Source organism: Mus caroli, chromosome 5 (genome assembly GCF_900094665.2).
Source record: "Mus caroli chromosome 5, CAROLI_EIJ_v1.1, whole genome shotgun sequence".
In the NCBI taxonomy this organism is placed as follows: Eukaryota; Metazoa; Chordata; class Mammalia; order Rodentia; family Muridae; genus Mus; species Mus caroli.
The window spans coordinates 71,932,401-71,944,514 of NC_034574.1; the positions used below are offsets into that span (position 1 = coordinate 71,932,401).

The following is a 12,114-nucleotide window of genomic DNA, read 5'->3' on the forward strand; positions in this document are numbered from 1 at the left end:
TAATAGGCTTAGAAACTTGTTGAGAAAACACATCTACCTCATTACAAAGCTTGATCATACCATTCATATCTAAACTCTTGGTTTTACCTCTCAGGGCAGCCCTACATGTCGAATTGGCGTTTTCAAGAGCAAGTTGTCAGACTAACAGACCCTCACTTTCCTCAGGTCCTAAAATTCTCTCAGCTGCTTCCTGTAATCTGGCAATGAACTGCGCATAGGACTCTTGGGGCCCTTGTATAATCTTGGTGCTGCAGGGACAGCGCGCCAAGCTCTTAGGGCCGCTTGTACCGTCTGGGCGAGGACACCAGGGGAGAGCCCTAATTGTTTTATGTCTGCAGCGAAATTGCCTTTACCACAGATTTTATCAGCAGTCCAGGAGGCTGTCTTTCACAAACTCTGACTTTCAAGTTAAATATTGGCCTCTAGTGAGGACAGACTGAACAACTTTATTCCATTCATTGAGTGTCAAGTAGCCTTCTCTTGCTAACCCTTCTAATATAGATACTGTGCACCAGCAGCTTAGTTTCGCTTTTGTGAGATGGCGATCGGGAGTTTTTTAAAAAAATCTTCAGTAAGGGCTAGGAAGCGAGCACCTTCTCCACCCTCTTCTACCTGTTTAAGGAGACCTCTGATGATTCCCCAATTGCTAAAAAGGACTCAGGGACATCTCCTTGTTTTATCAAAGCATTAATATCTTTGCCTACTTTATTTTAAGAACCATTCAATACCATCTATGGACATCTCTCATCCACAAAACAAAAATATTTTATTAAATACTTTTTTTTAAACTCTTATCCCTCTCTCCTTAAGAGAACCCTTCATCTCTTGACCTAAATTCCCCATGGTTGATGGGACAACAACTGAATGCCTAGGCTTACCTCCCGACGTCCATCCGCGACACTCGAGCGAAGTGGCAGGGGACTGTCCCACTGTCTCACTGTCTGCGCGGTACCTCTTTAATCCGTTGTCCGAAGGGTGGTTGTACCTCGTGCTCCACGTCGGGCGCCACTTGACCCGTCCAGTAGGTCCAGTTATTCGAGGGTCACGAGGGGACCTCCTCCTAAGAACCAAATGGGGGGTAGAGAGAGACGGAGAGAGACAAGGGCCTTGTACGAATAACGACACGGAAACCGTTCTGGAATGTATCAAAGCCCCCGGTTTTACAATTTATCTGCTGTTTTTTTTTCCTTCTCACTCCTCTTTTATGTGTATTATTTTCCTCTTCAGTTTGCTTAACTCATTGCTAGATTGGAATAGTTAGATTTTTTTTTTAATTTTCCAACCATTTCTCCATAATACTGCTGTTCCACATTCTTAAAAGTGGTAATTAAATTATAACTTTAAAGTGTTGGTATGCTTTACGTTCTATTTTCTCAGTGAGAAAGAAGATTTAAAGAATATCATTTTAATCAATTTCTTTTAATTTAATTCTGCCCTTTAAAAGAATGAGACATTGCATTTGTGGCAGAACTCATGACTGAAAGACATTGTAGAGAGTGAAATATGGTGAAACACAAATATAGCATGGTATCATTCATAAGTGAAGAGCAAACAAAAAATGACAATTTAGGAAGCAAAGAAATGAACAAACTAAACTCATAAACAACTAAACTTGACAAACAAGTAAACTAAACTCATGAAAAAGTTACCCCATAAAAACAGAAAATAGGAATGTTGCCAGGGGTCAGGGTGGTGGTAACTAGGGAGATATTGGTAAAGAACAAACAGTTGCAGTACTGTAGTGTAAAAGGGTCTAAATGTTCAGTGTACAGTATAAAGACTATCATGAATAGTAATTTATTGTTCCTGAGAAAATTTGCTGAGAGACTATAATTTATTGTACATGCATGCATGGTAGCTGTAGACAATTCCAAATGGTGTGACTGTAATCATTATTTATTTTTACCAAAACAATTATGTTGTTCTGAGAAACATTTATAAGAATAATTTATAAGCATTTATAAATGTTTATAAGTGTAATTATTTAATACAATGAGCCCTTTGCCATACACACTATGTATAATGCTCTTCTTTTATTTTGGAGATTATAATGTAATTGTATAATTTTCTTCTTCTCTTTCCTTCCTTTAAGCCTTCCTATATATCCTTCATTTTTCTCAAATTTATGCCCCCTCTTAAGTAATTGTTATTATATGCAGCATATATGTATGTATGTGCATATATATACATACATGTATATGTACATATATATGTATATATGTATATATATATATATATATATATATATATATATATATATATATTTCCTAAATATAATTTGCTCAGTCTGTATAATGCTACCTGTTTGTATATTTTCTGGGCTGAATGGCATTGGGCAATCAGTTGGTGTGTTATTCCTTGGGGAATTTATTTCTCCCCCAGAGAATCTCACCTCAACTTTCCTTAGTTTCCCATAGTTCTTTGGGTAGGGTTTCAGCCTTGTGAACCTTCCCAAACACATCTCAAAAAGTCTACTGTTGTTGTCCTTGTTCAGCTCATGTTAGGCACTTAACTTTAATGCTTTTATGGATAGCACACCTCCTGAGAGGCTACCTAGATGTGGGATCAGCTACATTTTCTGAATATCTTTGTTACTTGAGTTACTTGAACCATTTAACTGCAGTATGGATGTCATATAACAACTGGATGAGTTCATATAAAGGGCTGATCCTACCAACCATGAAAGGCCCAGAGCGATTAGCTTTGTTCTGGTCAGTCTTCTCAATTTGTCCCCAGGGCTGATACATCTAAATGGAAATGGCATATATGAAATACATCTACTTCTACATAGATATCAAGAATAGCTCTGAGCTATCACATTTCCTACATTGTACTAGGTGAAAACAGTTTTCAATATGTAAAACTTTATACAAATATTTCCTAAAATATATTTGATTTTGACACTTTTATAGATAATAACCATATCAAATCCTGCTACTTGTAGTCCCTTTTTAAAATCTCTTAACATTAGTTTTTATTATCCAGGGAAAATTATAGTATATCAGTATGCCTCACTGATAGTGAATAGAAAATGTCTTTTAACTTTCACATATTTGTAACTTTCAACCTGATTATATAAAATTGAATTGCTTACCACTTGCCAGGTTTCCACAAATGTTGATATCAATTGCTGTTTTGTACAAGTGTAGACTAGTGTGTCATTTTAAAATCATATGCTCTGATATCATAATTATAAGCCACTGAATACATTTCTTTATTGGAAATGTAAAAGTTCAACACTGAGTAATAAATGTGAGCTTGAAAGTAAGCCATTCATCTAAGAATCATTACTTCTTAACTCCCAAAGAAAAAAAGCTATTATAAACTGCTTAAATATTTATTTGATATTATTACCTGAGATATGTAGCCGCATAGTGTTAACTATGTGTTTGTAAAGTCTTACAGAACAGCATGCTAGAGAAAACTTTTAACAGATCTAGAAACTCAAATCAGCATTGTTGTAGAAATTTTAAGTAATATTTGCCTGATATTTTAGAGGTCTGGTTGAGATCCAAAAATCTTACAAAATCTAATTAAGATGCTTAATACATCATTAAAGATTAGAAGAATATAATTTCATGTTTTGTTACAAATCCTTCCAAGATACTCCTTGGTAGGTGGTAAGTGGTTCAAATATAGATGATCATTATTATAACTAATTATTTTGTAATTTAAATTCACATTATTCACAATATTAGAAAGTATATTTTATTTAATGATTTAGATAGTTTGATTTGGTTTTACATACAAAGAAATCAAAATGAAATTTCTTGGGCCAATCTAGGTTTTTCTATGTCTTTTTATGGAATGAATTAGCCCAAACTTTCAGATTCTAAAGTGGGCAACACTCCTCATATGATTTGTCTGTGGATTAGAATCTGGATTCCACCTATCAGATGTCTATTGATTTGAGTCTGAGACTTTCAGAAGTCAGTGATCCAAGTATTGGTTAAAGTAACAAGGTGTGGAAGGAGAATGTGATTTAAACTTGATCTCTGTGGTTGTTGGCAGGATTTGGTTTCCCCGTGGAAACCAGAGATGCTGGTGGTTAATGGTATGATGAGAACTTAGATTCTCACCACTACTGTGCTATGAACTTTGGGCTATGTATTCTACCTTCTGACAACATTCTGACCTTATACTTTACTTTTATATTTGAGTTGACATCCTACTAGGTTGTCTAGAAAGACTTTGAACTTGCTTTGGCACCTATATTAGCCTTGAACATTTGTGTCTGTCTCCTCATCCTACCACTGGAATTACATGCCTTCACCAACAGACACAATTTGTATTACCTCTTGTTTTGCTTATTTTGCTTCCTCTTCTTTAATTACTTATTTGCTGATCATCTTATCTATCTATCTATCTATCTATCTATCTATCTATCTATCTATCTACCTACCTACCTATTTATATATTTATTTGCTGTGACCAAATACCTGAAAGAAACCACTTTAAGGAGAGGAGGTTTAAACTGGCTTATGGTTTAGGCAATAGTGATCTTCATTGTAACAAAGCCTGTAAGCAGTAGTGGGTTGCAGCGGTGTAGACTCACTCATGTGTAGGTTGATCAGGAAGTAGAGGGGAAATTGTTCATGTGCAGCTGCCTATTCTCTTTCTCCTCCTTCATTTCTTCTGTAACTCTTGATCCTGGGACAATGCTGAAACATTCAACATGAGTATTCCATTCTCAGGAAGTACCCTCAAAGACATGTGCAGCATTGTGTCTAGGTATTTTCAAATCAAGAAGATTTAAAAAGGAAGGTTAACCATAATGAGGATGGAAATGTGTATTTTCTTCTCTAAAGCAAATGCATTTGAAAGTTTTTATTACTTTTAAACTGTTTTAGATATATGATATGATGATATTTTTGGTGTGATTTTTTTTTTAGAGAAATATTTACTTGTTGAGCCTTTTGAATTCTGTGGACTATATCTTGTGTGTTCTGTATGGGTTTTTTCTTGTCTTTTTTTTTTTTGGCTAATATCCACTTATTTTTTAAATATTTTTTATTACGTATTTTCCTCAATTACATTTCCAATGCTATCCCAAAAGTCCCCCATACCCTCCCCCCACTCCCCTACCCACCCATTTCCACTTTTTGGCCCTGGCATTCCCCTGTACTGGGGCATATAAAGTTTGCATGTCCAATGGGCCTCTCTTTCCAGTGATGGCCGACTAGGCCATCTTTTGATACATATGCAGCTAGAGTCAAGAGCTCCGGGGTACTGGTTGGTTCATAATATTGTTGCACCTACAGGGTTGCAGATCTTTTTAGCTCCTTGGATACTTCTCTAGCTCCTCCACTGGGGGCCCTGTGATCCATCCAATAGCTGACTGTGAGCATCCACTTCTGTGTTTTCTAGGCCCCGGCCTAGTCTCACAAGANACAGCTATATNAGGGTCCTTTCAGCAAANNCTTGCTNGTGTATGCAATGGTNTCATCGTTTGGAGGCTNATTATGGGATGGATCCCTGGATATGGCAGTCTCTAGATGGTCCATCCTTTTGTCTCAGCTCCAAACTTTGTCTCTGTAACTCCTTTCATGGGTGTTTTGTTCCCAATTCTAAGAAGGGGCAAAGTGTCCACACTTTGGTCTTCGTTCTTCTTCAGTTTCATGTGTTTTGCAAATTGTACTGAGTACATACCATGTATGTCCTTTTTGGGTCTGGGTTACCTTACTTAGGATGATATTTTCTAATTCCATCCATTTGCCTGCAAAACTCAGGAAGTCCATATTCTTAATAGCTGAATAGTATTCCATTGTGTAAATGAACCACATTTTCTATATACATTCTTCTTTCGGAGACATCTGGCTTATTTCCAGCTTCCGACTATCACAAACAAGGCTGTTATGAACATAGTGGAACACATGCCCCTGTGGCATGATGGGACATCTTTTGGGCATCTTCCCACAGGTGGTATAGCTGTGTCTTCAGGTAGATCTATTTTCAATTTTCTGAAAAACTTCCAGATCGATTTCCAGAGTGGTGGGGTTGTTGCAATCCCACCAGCAACAAAGGAGTTTTCCTCTTTCTCCACATCCTCTCTGCTTTTCTCCACATCCGCATCTGCTGTCACCTGATGTTTTGATCTTAGCCATCCTGACCAGTGTAAGGTAGAATCTCAGGGTTGTTTTGACTTGCATTTCTCTGATCACTAAGGACTTTGAACATTTCTTTAGGTGTTTTCAGCCATTCGATTCCTCAATTGTAAATTCTTGATTTAGCTCTATACCCCATTTTTTGATTGGGTTGTTTGGTTTCTTGATGATTAACTACTTAAGTTCTTTATATATTCTGGATATTAGCCCTCTATTGGGTGTAGGATTAGTGAAGGTTCTTTTCCCATTGAGTATGTTGCCGATTTGTCTTATTGACTAGGTCCTTTGCCTTACAGAAGCTTTCCAGTTTTATGAGGTCCCATTTATAAATTATTGATCTTAGAGCATGTTCCATCACAGTTCTTTTTAGGAAATTTCCCTCTGTGCCAATGACCTCAAAGCTCTTTTCCACTTTCTCTTCTATTAGATCCACTGTACCTGGTTTTATGTTGAGGTCTTTGATTCACTTGGACTTGAGCTTTATACAAGGTGACAAATTTGGGTCTATTTTCATTCTTCTACATACAGACAGCCAGTTAGACCAGCATCATTTATTGAAGATGCTTTCTTTTTTCCAATGTATATTTTTGGCTTCTTTTTCAAAGATCAAGTGACAGTAAGTGTTTGGTTTTATTTCTGGGTCTTCAATTTTATTGCATTGATCAACATGTTTGTCTCTGTACCAATACCATGCAGTTTTTATTTTACTATTTTATTATTGCTCTGTAGTAGAGCTTGAGACCCTCAACTGTTCTTTTATTGTTAAGAATTGTTTTTGCTATTCTCATTTTTTTGCCTTTCCAGATGAATTTGAGAATTGCTCTTTCCATGTATTTGAAGAAATATGTTGGAATTTTGATGGGGATTGCATTGTATCTATAGATTGCCTTTGATAGGATGGCCATTTTTATTATGTTAATTCTGCCAATCCATGGGCATAGGAGATCTCTCGATTTTCTGAGATATTCAGTTTCTTTCTTGAGAGACTTTATTAAGTTATTGTCATACAGGTGTTTCACTTGTTTGGTTAGAGTTACCCCAAGATATTTTTGTACTATTTGTGCCTATTTTGAAGGGAATTGTGTCCCTAATTTCTTTCTCAGCCTTTCTATCTTTTGTATAAAGAAAGTCTACTGATTAATTTATTTGAGTTAATTCTATATCTGACCATTTTGCTGAAGTTGTTTATCAGCTAGAGAGGTTGGGGGACACTCCCCCCACCAGAATGCACCAGAGACCTAGGAGATGAGAGACTCCCAGGACTCAAAGGGAGGGACCTTTCATGAAATGCCCAATAGTAGGGAGAGGGAACTTATAGAGCCTAACTCCAGCAAGATGACAGGACATCAAGTGAGGGATGGGAACCCCATCCCACAGTCACATTTCTGACCCATAATTCTTCCTGTCTGAATGAATCACAGGGATGGAAATGGAGAGGAGCCTAAAGAAAAGAAGGTCCAGTGACAGGCCCAAAGTAGGATCCAGCATAAGGGGAGGTCCCAAGGCCTGACACTATTACTGAGGCTATGGAGAGCTCACAAAAAGGGTCCTATCATGACTGCTCTCTGAAAGACTCAACAAGCAGCTGAAAAAGTCAAATGCAGATATTTGCACCCAAACAATGGACAGAAACAGCTAATCCCTGTTGTTGAATGAGGGAAAGCTGAAAGAAGCTGAGGAGAAGGGTGATCCTGTAGGGGTGATCCTGTAGGAGGACCAGCAGTCTCAATTAATCTGGACCCCAGAGATCTTTCAAACACTGGGCCACCAAACAGACAGCATACACCAGCTGATATGAGGCCCCAAAGATACATACAGTAGAGGATTTCCATGTCTATGTTCATTCAGAGATGATGCACCTAACCCTCAAGAGACTAGAGGCCCCAGGGAGTTTAGAGGTCAAGTGGAGTAGGGTGTGGGTACATCCACGTGGTGACAGGGTGGGTTATGGAGGAGGTGTGGTATGTGAAACAGTCAGAGGGTAGATGCGTAGGGGTGGGGGATGGAATATGGAGTGTAAAAAATGAATTACAAATAAAATTTTAAAAAGAAAATATTTACTTATTTTTATGGTATGTTTGTGGGTCTGTGTATCACATGCACATGCAGTGAGCGCAGAGGCCAGAAGTAGTTACTGGATCACTGGAATTGGAGTAAGAGACTGTTGTTAGTGGTTTCCTGAGTTCTTGAGTTCAAACAAGGGTCCTTTGTAAGAGCAGCCAGGCTTCTACACCGCTGAGCCATTTTCTCAATACAGAAAATTTACTAAATCTCACCTGAATTAGTCAGAGGTGATTATCAAAGAAAATGAATACTAAAAAGTGGGAATTATTAGAAGAATGTTAATATCCCCTGTAGTTTTGAAGACATCCCTTTGACTTATGGTGACAAAGAGAAAGAAAAGTTAATCTAGATCCGCTTGTGGTGAAGCCAATAAGTGGTGTAATAAAGAGATACCTTTTTGTTTCTGTTTTCAGAACATATATTTGTTAAATTTGCTTAAAGAAAACTTACCCATTTCTGTAAATCTCTCAGATATTTTTGATTTTTAAATTATTTTGGAGCATAGATACCCACAGGGCAGGTTAGACTTTAATGTCTGTACCATGTTCTTTAAGTATGTTTCTTGATCTTCTTAAATTAAATTAAACATCATTTATTCATAAGTCAGAAAGCCCCAGGGGAGTCTATTCTACTGCAAGTTGAATAAAGGTCCATGATCTAATGACCAAACTGTGCTGGAACTTCTCAGTGAAAAACCTGAACATTCTTTAGCTTTCTTAGGTTCAGAAGGTTGTGTTAAATAGTCTTTGTTTCAAATCCTAGGAATATCTTTAGATATATTTTGGTCCAGTTTTAGTCCTACACATCTTATAGGCAAGACAAATTTTAGATTGAAGGTTTTGTGTGTGAGTTGATGTCTCTCTCCTCCAGTGGAAGTCCTTCCTGGCTCCAGGAGGTGGCCACTTAAGTCACCATATTTGCCTGCTGAGTGAGATTTATCTTTCCTTGGCCCTTTTTATTATTCAGCTTCTTTGGGTCTCTGCATTGTAGCATAGTTCTCCTGTAATTTATGGTTCATGTCCATTTATAAGTGAATGCATACCTTCCATATCTTTCTGGGTTTGGATTAACTCATTCAAGATGGTATTTTCTAGTTCTACTCATTTGCCTGCAAATTTCATGATGTCTTTGTTTTTAATAGCTAAATAGCATTCCATGGTGTGGATGCAGCACATTTTCTTGATCCATTCTTCGGTTGAGGGACATCTAGGTTGTTTCCACATTCTGACTATTATGAATAAAGCTGCTATGGAGATATACTTTGGATATGTTTTCTTTGATATATGGTAGGAAAAAATATTATATTTGTCTATATTGGCTCAAATTAATTGCAGCCTTCTGGATGGGTATTTATAAACTGCATATACACAGACTACACACAAGCAAGAAACACAACGTAAATACAGCTAGAAACCAACTAATTTTATTTAAAAGATCATTATAATTTTCCCATTAATTTATGTGATTTCTATTAAGCAACCAATATTATTTTCTCTTACAGTAGCCATGGATTTACCACTTTGCCAAGAAACCCTATGACTAAGCGAGTTAACTATAAGATAAGCTTCATTTGATTTAGTATCTGTCACAAGACACAATAATTTGACCACAGAAGATCTCAACTACTGCATTCTGTGAACTCATTCTTCTTAGTGCTCATCAGTGTACTTTATCTGGTTAAAATATTTGTAATAGACTATATTGATGTCTCTAGGGATAAAGACTTAGGAAGGCCAATAACTTATTTAATTGTTCACCATTTCTTTATTCTCATTAGCACACTTAACAACTGTTTCACCCCAAATGATAAGGGTAGTTTCTGACTATTTTGGTAAACTAAATGAAAAATATGATTGCTTTCCTTTGATCTAGAGTTAAAGACTCTTGTACTTTATTATAAAGACTATTATATTTTAAGACTATTATATTTTAAGTGGTAATTTAAAAATTAGATGTAAGTAACCATAATTGAAAACAACTGGGCTCTTTTTATTTTTATTTTATTATATTTTCTACAAATCAGAGCAGATTGTGGGAAAGTTTTGACATAGTCAAGTTACATTTTTTGTTTGTTTGTTTGTTTGTTTGAGACGGTATTTCTCTGTGTAGCCTTGGCTGTCCTGGAACTCACTTTGTAGACCAGGCTGGCCTCGAACTCAGAAATCTGCCTGCCTCTGCCTCTCAAGTGCTGGGATTAAAGGCATGAGCCACCATGCCAGGCAAGTTACACATTATTATGCTGAATTGTTCTACTGGTATTTTATTTCTCTGAATGCTCTACTAGTACTAAGGTCTTTCAGGACAGTAAGATGCTAAATGCCACCTGTAACATCATGTAAATCTGTAGAGACCAACAACATTGCCCCTGTTCTGCCTCTTCCTCCTCATCAATAAAATACCTGTCATGGATCCTGACACAGCTCTGTCTTGTGAGGCTATTCCAGTGCCTGGCAAATACAGAAGCGAATGTTCACAGTCATCTATAGGATGGAACACAGGGCCCCCAATGGAGGAGCTAGAGAAAGTACCCAAGGAGCTGAAGGGGTCTGCAACCCTATAGATGGAACAACAATATCAACTAGCCAGTACTCCCAGAGCTCGTGTCTCTAGTTGCATATGTAGCAGAGGATGGCCTAATCAGCCATCAATGGGAGGAGAGGTCTTTGGTCTTGAGAAGATCATATGCCCCAGTACAGGGGAATACCATGGTCAGGAAGCAGGAGTGGGTGGGTTGGGGAGCAGGGCAGGGGAAGGGTATAGGGGGGTTTGGTGATAGCATTTGAAATGTAAATGAAGAAAATATCTAATAAAAAAAAAAACAACCAGCCAACAAAACAAACAAACAAAACACCTGTCATTACCTTTGTGGTTTATATTGTTTGTTTGTTTTTGTTGTTTCTTTAAAGACTGCTGATCCTTACAAATGTGTTATCTGGTATCTATACCTGTTAAATGTATATTGTAGATCCCAGAAACCTGAACATACCTTTCTGGCTTCTTTTATATTGCCATATAATGTGTGTTGTAGCTTGTTTTGTGTGTATGGACAAATAAATTGAAATTGTTATGAGATGCTGCTTGAAACTTCCAGAAACCTCATTTACCAAGGAATTTACCCAAAATCAAAGCATTGCAAGGCTTATGGAAAGGGGCAAACAACAGGATCCTATAATAAAGGCCACTAAGTTTATTGCATTTGCAAGTTTCAAGGTAATTAATATTACATGATTACAACCCATGATGAGCTGAATTGGACCAGTGAGTCTGCGGCATTTAGTGGAAAGGTATGAGAAGATGTGAGCATTTAGGGGTCTAAAGGCTAATTAGATATGAAAACCACTGTAATTAAAGAATTTAATTTGTTAGTAAATTAACAATGCCTACTAGAATTTATTGTTATGAATGATTCTTCCAATATTCTTTTCTTTTTTTAAATCCCTGATATGGCCTCACATGATATGTGACTGAAAAAGTCAAAATTAAAATCTGGTGCTATAAAACAATGAAGAAAAAAACCCTCCAAGTACAATAAGGAAATAATAAAAATGATTATTTCTGTCCTCTGATTTCAGAGGAAAATAACCTATATGATCTTGTCCTGTTCCACCAAACAATACTGATTTTTTTTTCCTGTGGCATGGTTCACCTCTGATAAGTAGCTGGTACTTGGGACTTGAATTCAGAATGGTGCAGGGTTGGTTGCAAAAAGGGCTACTTTACTGTGGATGTGAATACTTGAGTTGCCAATGAAGATAGGCAGAAAATAGGGAAATCAGGGATACTGTATATATCAACATAGAAGTGATTCATAGGCGACTAGAAACGCAAGGGGAAAACGTTGAAATAGCTATGACAGACATGAATATGAATGCATGTGATTACCAGCACACCAGCAAACACACACACACACACACACACACAATCTAAAAATTTCAAAACTTAAAAA

At 37.0% G+C, this 12,114-nt stretch overlaps 1 long non-coding RNA gene across 1 annotated transcript in view; it reads right to left on the minus strand.

Moving 5' to 3' along the window:
* LOC110295082 overlaps positions 1–1,054 on the minus strand; it is an 82,515-nt gene extending 81,461 nt beyond the window's left edge. The window contains exon 1 of the long non-coding RNA XR_002378004.2: positions 879–1,054. This is a non-coding gene — a long non-coding RNA (uncharacterized LOC110295082). The remainder of the gene's footprint in view (positions 1–878) is intronic.
* Positions 1,055–12,114: the final 11,060 nt, after the last annotated feature.